Source organism: Rhinopithecus roxellana, chromosome 14, assembly GCF_007565055.1.
Source record: "Rhinopithecus roxellana isolate Shanxi Qingling chromosome 14, ASM756505v1, whole genome shotgun sequence".
Lineage (NCBI taxonomy): Eukaryota > Metazoa > Chordata > Mammalia > Primates > Cercopithecidae > Rhinopithecus > Rhinopithecus roxellana.
This window is the reverse complement of record NC_044562.1, coordinates 22,885,398-22,898,713: the sequence shown is the minus strand read 5'-3', so window position 1 is coordinate 22,898,713 and position 13,316 is coordinate 22,885,398.

Below are 13,316 nucleotides of genomic sequence, written 5' to 3'. Positions count from 1 at the left end.
CCATATCACAAACCAACAGGAAAAATCCTTTTCTTTTTTCCAAATTGAGGGAGAGATTTATGTTATTCCATGCCATCCTCTACTTGGTTCACTGTTATTGTATAAAGTAGTTCTTTATATAAGAAAGTCTTGTGTTCAGTCAAGGGTATAGAAAATTGAACAAGTTCGTTTTTGTTAAGTGTTCTTTCTCTCTTTCGTGGTATCTTGTTGCTAAAGACATTTAGAAAGCCCCACTCACCCAGTAATGATAGAGAGTTCAACCCAAATAAATAATTTCATTTTTTTCATATTTTGCCAAGTGTTCTTCTCCTATATTGAATCTCTAAAACAGTTTGGGTGTGGAGAATACCTGTTTAATTTCCCATTTTTCTTCTGTTGCTGTTGCTGCTTGTTTATTTTTCAGACTGGGTGCTTCATGAGGGGAAATTGTGGTCTAGTTTTCTTTCCCAAGTGCAATACCACTGCTCAGACAGTCTATTTATTGAATGAAAGAATAAATGAACAAAGACTCACCAGCTCCAGCCAGAGGCCAGGCCTACATCACAAATTAGGATCCTAAGCACAGAGCAGATCATTTCCTTGAGATTCAGGCATATCCCTGTGGCCTCACTAACAGCCAGACTTTTGAAAGCTGGACAAAGGGAGGGTTAGAAGGGAAGGTAGTAGCCTAAAAATGTGTTCCTGTCCTATTTCTGGATTAGCCTAAGAAGGAAAGAGCACTTGGAAGTGTCCAGGAGTGAAGGGTGAGCACAGAGAAGATATAGTGTTAGGAAACAGTCTAGGAACTGTCAGGCCAGGAAAAGAGTTGCCTCTTCTTGAAGCCTACTAAGTGCCATTTTGTATGTGAATCCCTGTGTTAGGCCATTTTTGCATTGTTATACAGAAATACCTGAGTCTGAGTAATTTATAAAGAAAAGAGGTTTAACTGGCTTACTGTTCTGCAGGCTATACAAGCCTGGCACCAGCATCTGCTCAGCTTTTGTTGAGGCCCCAGGAAGCTTCTAATCATGGCAGAAGACCATGGGGGAGTAGGAGCAAAAGGGAGAGAGAGTGGGGGTGAGAGGTGCTACAGACTTTTTGTGTTTTATTGTGTGTTCACAGATCTCTTGTGAATTCTGTGGGAGAATTCACTTATCACCAAGGGGATGGCCCAAGCCATTGGTGAAGGATCCATTCCGGTAATTCAAATGCCTCTCACCAGGCCCCACCTCCAACATTGGAGATGACATTTCAACAGGAGATTTGGGTGAGGACAAAAATCCAAGTTATATATATTTTGCATAATAAAATCTCCCTGTGTACTAGAAGACCCAGTTTACTTACACTATACACAAATGGAAAAAATTTTAATGTTACTTTTTTTCTCTATAACTGAAAAATACAATCTAATCTATAATCTGATCATTTGTGACATCCATCTAATGGGTAGGAGGGGAAGAAAAAACTACGCTTTAGTCCACTCAATTGACTTGGTTTGAAGCAGTAACTTAATTCCTTGAGACAGACGCCTACTTTCTCAGTTCCTCTTATTCTCCCCTGCTCTTCTCTAAGTTGGCCTCCAACTACATGAGGCAGGAGCATAACACACAGCACCCTATGACAGACAGGAAGAGACAGAGTCTCAGAATCCACATAGTGCACCCTGTACATCCCTGGGCTCTGCAATTGAATGGCTGAACTAAACAGCCCCTACCCTGGTGCCTGCTGCTCTGCCTCTGGCCCCATCCCTGGGGATCTTGCTGACTGGTCATGGCCTATGATGCTTGCTGGTTGGGTTGACTTTGTTCACCTCTCAGTGACGCTGAAGCATCTCCCATGTCCCCTGGCCAGACTGTGGCCCTTTGACCTCATCACTGAGAGCATTTGATGCTACCTTTCTAAATAGTCAAGTCTGTACCTTGTACCATCTACCAAGATGTTAACGTTTATAATAAGAACGTCTCTCACCTGCCTCTCTTAAATCAGTGTAACTTACTTTGTTTCTCTCTCCTCCCACTCGTGTTTTGACATTAAAACCAAAGCACCTTACACACAGCAATCACATCTCTCCTGGAATTTCTAGGTATGCTTTTCTAAAAACAGTGTTCCAGGAATAAGCCTTTTTAATTTCCTTCCAATCTTTTGAGTTTCTAATAATATCACTGAGTATCTGCCTCAATTCAAGAAGATTACTTCTATGATGTGTAATAAGAATCTCCACTCTTCTTGATGCATTCATGAATTCACAAGGTTAACCCTTCCATAGCTCCTTTCTCATCCCTCAGAGTAGTTCAAAACAAGACAAAAATAACTAGATTTGGAGCAGCTCACCTTGTGCTACCTACTCATGATAAATACTAACTAAAAGGTTGAAAGCTTGCGCACGAGTTCTCTGAGGTTCATTAGAAACTTAGCTGCCTTCACAATTTAAAGTCCTGGCTAAAAATAGATAGATAGATAGATAGATAGATAGATGATAGATAGATAGATAGATAGATAGATAGATAGATAGATAGATAGATAGATAGAAAAAAATTTCCCATGAGTGACTAACCTTTACAACATATTGTCTGTTTTGAGGAAAGACAGCTACAAATAAAAATCTCCTTTTCCAAGCCCTTGTACACTATTGATGGGAGTGTAAATTGGTGCAGCCATTATGAAAAAGAGTATAAAGTTTCCTCAAAAAAATAAAAATAGAATTATCATATGATCCAGTGATCCCATTTCTGAGTATATATTCAAAAGAAGTGAATTCAGAATCGCAGAGATATCTGCACTCCCACCTTTATTGCAGCACTAGTCACAATGACCAAGATACAGAAACAACCAGTGTCTATCAACAAATGAATGGATAAAGAAAATTATATCTATGATATACAGATATATATATATATATGTATATATACCCACATACACTTATAATGGAATACTACTTAGCCATAAAAAAGAAGGAAATCCTGTTATTTGCAACAACATGGATAAACCTGGAGGACATTATGCTAAATGAAATAACCCAGACACCAGAAAGAGAAATACTCCATGATCTCACTTATATGTGAAATCTAAAAAGTCGAACTCATAGAAGAAGAGATCAGAGTAGGATTGCCAGGAATTGGGGGTAGGAATGGAGAAAGAAATGGGGAGATGTTGATCAAAAGGCACAAACTTTCAATTATAAGATAAGTTCTGGGAATCAAGAACAAAGAGACTGTAGCAAAAGGACCACAATTGAAGTTATTAATACTGTATTGCCTACTTGAAATTTGTTAAGAGAATAGATGTTAAGTGTTCTCACCACACACACACACACACAAAAAATGGTAACTGTAAGGTGATAGGTATGTTAATTAGCTTGTGTTGATCATTTTACAATGCACACTTTAAATATGTTTGTCAATTATACTTCAATGAAACTGAAAAAAATCTCCCTTACCAGATGTAACCAAAGTATGCCCTCTTTGGTCAACATCAGCTGCAGAGGCCCTGGAAGCCACGCTTGCTGAAACCTAAGCTACATCATCTGCATGCCTACTTGGAAACTAGCTACCCCAGCCAAAGCAAAGAACTAGGCATCTCCATACCAAATGCCAGTATGCCCATGTCTTCTGGAGGTTTTCTGTCCTAGGCATGACCTTTGAAGATTTCTGGAGGAAAGGGCACAGGAGATCAAAATATCAGCTTTAATGGGGGCATGACTAGGTTGGAGAAAGAGGTTCAGACACAAGGCCCAAAGAGCTTCCTCCTCCTTCCTTCCTGAAATAAGCAACCTGCTGGTCACGGGCAGATCAGCCATCAGGGAGAAAGTGTTTGTTCTGATTAGAGCTCCACTTGAAGGGGAGCAGAGTGGGTGGAACCCATGGACTGTCCAGCTCCCGAAGAGTCAATGGTCATCGATGCCTGCATTAGCTTCCTGGGGTCTCTGTGACAAAGTACCACAGACTGCATGGCCTAAAACAACAAAAAAGTATTATCTCACAGTTCAGGATGCTAGAAGTTCGAAATCAAGATGCTAGCAGGGCTGAGCTCTCTCCAAAACCTCTGTGGGAAGATCATTCCTTGTCTCTTTCAGCTTCTAGTAGCCCTAGGCATTCCTTGACTGGTGACTACGTAACTCTAATATCTGCCTCCATCAACACATGGCTGTCTCCCTCTGTCTCTGTCTTCACTTCTTTCAAGAACAGTCACACTGGATTACAGCCCAAATCTTAAAATGACCTCATCTTAATTTGATTACATCTGCAAAGACCTTATTTCCAAATAAGGTCACAGTCACAAGTACCAGAGGTTAGGATTTCAACATATCTTTTTGGAGGACACAGTTTCACTCATAACAATGACTAGGACCTTTAGTACATTTATCTCATCACTTAGAGAATCTGAATAAAGGGATATCAGAATGTTGCCTTCCAGTAAATCAGATACAGTGCCTTCCATGGAGAGGATACAGTGAGGGAGAAAAGAAGAGCAGAAACCTTCAATAAAGATAGGTTCTTACTCTATGAACAATACTCAAAGGAAGCAAGCTTTAAAAAGAAGCACAGTTAATTTCACCCTTAAAGTAAATGAACAAGGATTTACTGGGACAGTTTTGATGTCACCTCTGTGTTAATTTAACACTTTATATGTCAGTCTAACTATGAATATGTCATTTAATATGCCAAAATAAATTTGCATGTTTCCCTCATACATAAAATTATGTTCATCTGAAGGAAACAGCTGATATACGGTTAAATATTAAACATGCAAGAAAAGAGAAAATATGTTCAATAATCATAATAAAAAAATGCAAGTTGAAAAAGTGCTTTTGCCTATCAAATTTTGTTGTTGTTGTTGTTGTTGTTGTTATTGTTGTTGTTGCTGTTGTTTGAGTCAGAGTCTCCCTCTGTCGCCAGGCGGGAGTGCAGCGGCACCATCTAGGCTCACTGCACCCTCCGCCTCCTGGGTTCAAGCTGTTCTTCTGCCTCTGCCTCCTGAGTAGCTGGGACTATAGGTGCCTGCCACCACGCCCAGCGAATTTTTGTATTTTTAGTAGAGATGGGGTTTCACTGTGTTGGCCAGGATGGTCTTGATTTCCTGACCTTGGCCTCCCAAAGCGGTGAGATTACAGGCACGAGCCACCGCACCCGGCCAAATTGGATACTTTTATGCCTATCAAATTGGTTAAAAAAAAAAAAAAAAAAAAAAAAAAAAAAACTTTAAGAACTCCTTAGTATGCAGTTATTAAGGTTGGTGCAAAAGTAATTCCAGTTTTTGCCATTGAAAGTGATACAAAATTGCAATTACTTTCGCACCATCCTAATAGCAAGGGTACGGATAAAGACACCCTCCTTGACAACATTGGTGAGGATGTAAGCTACAATTCTGTGGACAGCTTCTGGCAATGCATGTCAATCACTTTATAAAAGGAATTTCCATTTGATTCAGAAATTCTTTTTCTGGGAAATTGAGGAAAACTAAGCGAATGTGTACTAAGTTTTAATTATAAGATTTTCATCACAATGTTGTTACTAAGCAGACACAAACTAAATAACTAAATAAGGCCTATAACTAAATATAAGATAGCCATGGGATAAACTACTATTGGTGACGTTTGAGAAAATGATGCTGTAAAATAAACATCAGCATACTATAGCCCATGAGCTAAATCTGACCCACTGCTTATTTTGTAAATAAAGTTTTGTTGAAACCCAGTCATACCCTTTCACTTATGCATTGTGTTTGACTGCTTTCTCAGAGTTAAGTAGTCGTGATGAAGATTGTACTCCCCACAAAATCATAAAGATTTTTACCAACTGATCCTTACAGCTACTCCCTGGTATAGAAAAATAAAAATGATATGGAACAAGTTCCCAATTAAGATTATAAAAAAGAAAGTTATAAAATAGCGTACTCAGTATGAGTCCATGGTTTTAAAGGTAGATGTATTTATTTAAATATGTATGTACATTATGGATATAGGCTCATACACCAAAAATTAACAGGCATTATCTCAGGAAAATAGCATTCTGAGTAATTTCTTTTTTTTTAATATTATAGTTTTTCCAAAATTCCTTCAATAAATATCTGTGTTTATGTATATACACACAATCTTTAAAAAACTACTCTTAATCCAAAAATTGAATTATTTAAGTTTGAGCAAGTAACCTCACTGAGCTTTAGTGTCAGCCTCTGTTTAATGCAATTAATAATAGTACCTACCTAACAGGCTTGCTGTGATTAACTAAAACATGATATATGTAAAATGTGCATGAGAGTGCCTGGCATCTTCTATTTATGAATACAGCATCCTTGAAGAGTCCTAATCAAGATGTCCAATGCAGTAGGAACTTCTACAAATCAAATTTAGAAAAAAGTATAAAGAAATATTCACATCTGGCAAAGCAACATCAAAGTGGACTTCCAAGTCTTACCTTAGCAAAAGAAGATCTGACATTAGGGGGCTTTTCGCAGGAATAGAGCCTAGTTTCAGTAAAAACTTTTAGATATCTGTGTTTGGGCATAGATCTCACAACATAAATATGAAATATTTAGCCAATTTGGCCCAAATGGTTATAATAAGAATCATGACATCCTAATTAATCGGTCTTTCAAAAGACCAATGAATTAACTACAATTGTACAAAGATATTACTTTATTCTCTATTAGTCTTTCATTTCTTTAAAACCAAAGAACAGAATCACCCTAAATGAGAAAGCAGCATCCATTTTTGACTTGTATATTAGGCAGGCCCCACAAAAACATCATAAAGGAGTAAGGTATAAGATGTTATTCCAAAATTCTTCAGTTGTTTCATGTCATATATTTAGAGCGATAAACATTGTTTTGTCTATTTTGAGGTTTGATTTCTCTCCTAGAAAATATGATATTTCATTAAACCAGTATGTGTTCATGGTTTCTTTTCATCTCTTTTTAAATCTCCTGCAGTCATTAAGTTGCCCAGAAGCCTTTCCAGATAAGAAAGCAAAGGATATTTGAAAATAACATAAAACCAGACCAAATTCCTATGCACTCAAAAACCTAGGAATGCATAAATTATATAAATTGTGTGTTCTTGTTACACACAGTTAAAATTACTGTCGGTGCCAGCTGTCTTTACATCAGAGAGGATATTTTGATCTCTGCTGAGCCCTATCTGTGTAATTATTTAACATTGTTCTTTAGCCCTCTCAACTTCCATTTATCAGTGCCAACATCCAGGGTGCCTTCCAGAAAAAAGTAAAACAGTCGATTTTGTTTTTCTGATTTATTTTATTAAGACTTTCATATTAATGCCCAAAGTATTATACAATATGCAAAACTATTTAAATCTAGGGGTTATGTTAAAAGAAATTAAAACCAAAACAAAATGTATCAAAATTGAGTCAGAGTACAAATAGGACATAGGACTATGATGTGTATTATTTAGACTGAAGCTGACTTTGCAGGAAGCCAAAACATCCAGTTGATTTAATTAAAGAAAGGAGAAACTCAGTTGATCCAGATGTCTGGCATCATAAAATCCAAACACAGGAATGATTGATTGAATCTTTGACGTGATTCACCAGATGTTTTAGCCTCCTGGAGACAGACTAAAAGGAAAGGATTCGGATGGGTTTCAAATTCCTTCATTTCACTGGGTACCCAGTGTGAATCTCCTTTGTTTACGATTTAGTTACCTTCTCCAACTAATCCCTGAACCCTTTGGTAATGGTATCTCACATTCTTATTCAGACTGAATCTTGGGATATTCCAATCAAGTAACAGATTCAGAACCAAGTGGCAAGATATCAACGATTTGGTTTCCTTTCTTTCTAAATAATGGCTTCACGATTTCTTTTTTTTTTTTTTTCTTTTTTTTCTGGAAAGACCACAGTGCATGCAGGCTCCCAGGAGTACTGTACATGTAAAATCTAACAAGATCAGCTGAAATGATTGGTCCAGGAGAAAAATAGCTGGCCCTTGAACACCATGGATTAAAGCGTCTCAATTCCACTTATACGCGCTGAGACAGCAAGACGAACCCCCGCCTGCTTCTCCTCCATGGTCTACTCAATGTGAAGACTATAAGGATGAAGACCTTTATGATGATAACGTCCACTTAATGAACAGTAAATGTATTATCTCTTATGATTTTAATAACATTTCTTTTCTCCAGTTCACTTCATTGTAAGAATACAGTATATAATACATATAACATACAAAAAAATATCTATTCATCAACTGTTTATGTTATTGGGAAGGCTTCTGGTCAACAGCAGACTATTCCTAGTTAAGTTTTGGGGACGTCAAAAGTATGTTACATGTGGATTTTCAATTGCACAGGGTGGTTGGCACCCCTAACTACCATGTTGTTCAAAGGTCAACTGTATTCTCGAAAGGCATTACTAGCTTGATTTCTCTGCAGTGTGAACACTGGCTGGTCAGATTGCCTATAATCAGCTTACTTCCTATTAAATCACTAATGAGTTGATGGGGAGATAAACTCTTTCTCAAAAGAAATAAACTGACAATTACAGAAACAAAGAGAAGTGAGTATAAGAGGGTCTCTTCATAGAACCACCATGGGATGAGGAGGTTTGCCTGAATTCTGAATTATAAAAGCCCAGCTCTTATTTGGAGCATGCTAAAGGGCAGAAGTCATCCAGGGTGTAGGCAGAAAAGATTCCATTCTGTGTGTAATAATTTGAAAGAAAGAAAATTGATGATTCCATTACATCCCCACCTTTGGCCTGAATTTCCCATCCCTGAGAACAATGTGATGACAATGCTCACGTTTTCTAGCTGGGTACAGCGTCCCATGCATTTTCTCAATTGATTGGCTTACTAATTCTTTAAGAAATGTATTATTAACCCCATTTACTTAAAAAGATAAAGGTTTGCCTAAGGACACACAACAGTGAGTCATGATCTAGGACACAGATATTCCAACTGCTAGTCTTACTCAGTACCACGACTGACTCTGCAAATTAGTTATAAAAGAAACATTGAGACTTGTTCCGGAAAGACGCTAGGTAAAATACACACCCAAGAAGTTTCTTTTCCAGAACAGTATGAACATAACGCCCAAGAGTTTTATTCGTCAGATTAGTCAGTTGACACCTTGAACTTTAAAGGGGGTAAACACAGAACAAGCCTACTTGGGATCCAAAAACTACTATAAAATCTCAAGTATTTGAAGATAAACTCTGCAGAGCCAAACTTACTAATTATGAACTCAAATATTCTGGAAAACAAATTTTACAACATTTCTACCCCAAAGAGCAATATACTGAGGGAGAAGCCCATGGTATTTCTTCTCTCTCTGAATTTCTAGAATTCTGTTATCTACTTAGGTTTTCATGTTCCATATAATGTCTATTCCTAGAAGGCATGCTGCCTGAAGATATATTTTGATGTTCTAAGTTTTATTGCAAAGAGTAACAGCAATGTAGGGGATATGCAATCTACAGGATTTAACCCTGCCTGAAAGAGCCCCAAATTCAACACTCTACCACTGATTTCATCTGCTTTCTCAGTCAACATCTTTTTAAAGCACTGTATTCTCAGCCAACCATCAAACTTCTTAGCTTTTTCACCCATAATCAACCCATCTCAAAAATCACCACCATCACTGAAGCTTTGAGAAGAAAAACCTCCTCTTTAGTGAACACCTTTGTTTACCCAGCATCATTTTGTTTGTTTTTTAACAAGTGTTGCTCCTCCACTTGGCTGGGTATTTATGAATTGATTCTACTCACCTCTCCTGGCATAAGGCTAAATACATGGCTAAATTCAACCAATCAGAGAATAGTGTTCTCAAGTCAAGCAGTTGGTTTTGGCAAGGAATTTGATCCAGACTGAGCCAAAGAGTGTCCGTCCAAGGGCTTTTGCTGGCACTATCAGAGAGGAGGGTTTCTCTCTTCTCTAGTGTTAATAACTATAAGGGAAACATGTCTAGGAAACAGCATGTGAAATATATCTGAGGAAAAGCCAATGAAGTGGAAAACAGAGCTGAAGTTGGCATGAAAAACATCATCTGACCTCCCAGCCCATCTATCCCTAAAAGATATCACAACCACCTTTGATTCTTCAGTTACATACATGAGACCATAAACACATTTTCTTTTCCTTGGGGTGCTGTGAGTTGGGTTTCAAATTTTTATAATCAAGACTTCTGTCCAACATACTCTTCAACCTATCCTTTAAGCATTCCCAGTACTCAAATTCCTGAACTCTTGAAATTATGGTGAGGTCAACGTCATTTTAAACAATGGAGCTTTGGAATCAGAGGACTTTTAATTGACATGGCAGCCATGAAAATGTGACTCAATCTATCACTATAAGGAAAGTACTTGATTGATGTCTCCAGCTGCAACGTCCAGAATCTACCACCACTTTTGATCCAAAGCCCTGCTTCTCATAAGCTGCTCCCAGCCAATGACTGAATGACACAGGGCTACTTGGCAAGCCACTCTTACTAGAGGTGGGACAGCTCTGAACTGACATTGGTTAGAGGGTTCACTGTCAGCCTTGCCAAATACTTTCTTATAACTACACATTGTCCAAAACTCTTCTACTCAACATTCCTTCCTTTATTTTCTCTCTCTTTTACAAGAGACAGACCTATATGGTGGCCTCACAGCTGTCCCAGGCTATGCCAGTGTCCTCCCTATTTTCACAAGTATTTTATCAATAATTCTGGCATGGTGGCACGTGCTTATAGTCTCAGATAGTCGGGAAGCTGAGGCGGGAGGATTGCTTGAGCCCAGGAGTCTAAGGTTGCAGTGAGCTATGATTATGCCTCTGCACTCCAGCCTGGGCAACAGAGCAAGACCCCATCTCTAAAAAAAAAATTAATTAATTTTAAAAACTTAAAATAAATTCCTGGTGAGTTCAACACTTTTACTCTGTTTACAAGTCGGCCTGCAAGTTATCCACATCATGGATATTGGTAAAACAAGGATCTCTTGGATCAAAGAAAAATATTTTTGCTCACAATACCAGCAGCCAGAGTATCAGCATTTGCCATACTTATCTAAGCCCCAAAAGGGCCAGGTGATGCCCCTACATGCAGTAGGGGAGGGAGGGTTATTTTTCTTTTTATGGGAGAGGTTCCCCAAACTTGGGAACCTGAATCTTTTCTAATAAGCATCAAGCCTGCTTAATCTTTACCTTGAAGAAAGGTATTATTTTTATTATCCTGGACAGTAAAAAACCTTTCCTATGCTGCTTTGGAAGGAGACATGATCTTTATTACCCAAGGGTATTCACTATGTAAGCATGCATGAACAGCCTAACGCAAAAGCAGCCAGTGTCTCTACTCGCAAGATGTGTGGAAATGTACAATACATTTCTTGCACATCTCATCCCATCTTGGCCTCTACTTCTAGGAGACCCAGACTAACACAAATGGTTTTGCTACTAGTTAGACTGTATGGCCTTCGAATGTAAAAAGTATGCTTTGCCTTTGCTTTCAGCCTCCGGAGCGCTTAGCTTGGCAAGTACGTGTTTATAGACTAAGCCATGGAATTGAGACTAAAGACTAACTAACGAACAGTAGACTTGGACTTTGAAAAAGGATAAGGTATTCTTAAAACAGGTCTCCTTATATAAATTTGGTTTCCTTGTCTATATTTGCTGAACAGGGACTGCTGCTGGATATTGATACCATTTAGCCATTTCTTTGTCTCTGCCTGCTCTAAACAGCCACAACTTCCCATAGTGATGACATCTAAGCTTGGCCCATTCTGTGCTGAGCCAAAAGAGATCCTTAGGAGCCCTCCAACCACTGGAAAATAGAGCCTAAGAGAAGTACTCTTGTTCCCTGCCCACTCACTACATAAATAAGCCTATATGTCTCAAAATGTACCCACAGGATTTTAATTGATGTAGTTGACTCGAGTGACACCATGGAGAAGCTAATGCCATTGATTGAAAGAAGAATTTTATTGTATTTCCCAAGAGGAAAGGGCAGCTGCACCCTGCAGGACCACATGGGGAAGCACTAGTTTGGGTCAGGGTGCAGAAGGAGCAAGGGGAAAGCCCAGACCAGAGCCCTTTTGGGAGTTTCCATAGGAACAGGACAGGACAGGACAGGACAGGGCAAGCAGTTTAGGAATGGGTCGTTTGAATCATCCTGGTGGACTCTGGGGTATAAGAACTGTCCCTGCTTGTGTGTTTCCTGGACCTGAGTTGATAGACCAGGGTAATATTGGCTTGATACGTGTATTAGGGTTCTCTAGAGGGACAGAACTAATAGGATATATATGAGAGTTTATTAAGGGGTATTAATTCACACAATCACAAGGTTCCACAATAGGCCATATGCAAGCTGAGGAGCAAAGAAGCCAGCCCGAGTCTCAAAACTAAAGAACTTGGAGTCCAATGTTCAAGGGCAGGAAGCATTCAGCACGAGAGAAAGACGTAGGCTGAGAGGCTGAGCCAGTCTGATCTTTTCATGTTTTTCTGCCTGCTTATATCCTAGCTGTGCTGGCAGCTGATTAAATGGTGCCCACCCAGATTAAGGGTGGATCAGCTTTTCCCAGCCCACTGACTCTAATGTTAATCTCCTTTGGCAACACCCTCACAGACACATCCAGGATCAATACTTTGCATCCTTCAATCCTATCAAGTTGACACTCAGTATTAACCACCACAGTATGTGAGAGTTTGATTTAAAAAGACGGTTGGGGGTGTGAACTCTGGATTTGTTGGTTTGCATCTGAAAGGCAGGCGCTCAGGGGAGACTTCTGCTCTCTCTCAAATTTGGCTAGTCCTGGCCAGTTGGCAGGGCCACAAATGCCAGAGCATCAAGAACACAGGAAGATAATAACATAGAGTTAACTGAATTGACCCTGTGATGAATGGATGCTAAACAGACAGAGAATTTAAGAAAGCACAATTAGAACATGGTGCCTCCCTGTCTAAACTACAGATAGCACCTACTGCTCGCTACAGCTTTCCCCAAGTTCAGAAGTCCACTCTTGACTCCCAGTCAGTTGAATGGTAGAAAAGGGTCATCTTTTTTCAAGAAACTCCTTCCAAATTTTCTTTCTCCAGAAGTAGACTTTTAGTTTCTGGTGTCCTTTCATTCACTTTGATCTTCACCTTCGCCCTCCTAGTTGTTGGCTCAAACAGGCACCAGTACCCATTGACGAGGCTACTTGATATTTTGAATTGAGTTGGACTCTTGGGATTAACTCAAGGGATGAATCATATCTGCTGTCACGGCCACCTTCTCCAACCTTGCTCCACACCCATCTTGCTTTGGTTTTCTTCCCTATGCAGCAGCAGGCAAAGCCAACATATCACCCTAGATTAAGGCTATTATGTTCAGCTCCCAAATACCACTTCATTACACGTGTACAAAAGACGCT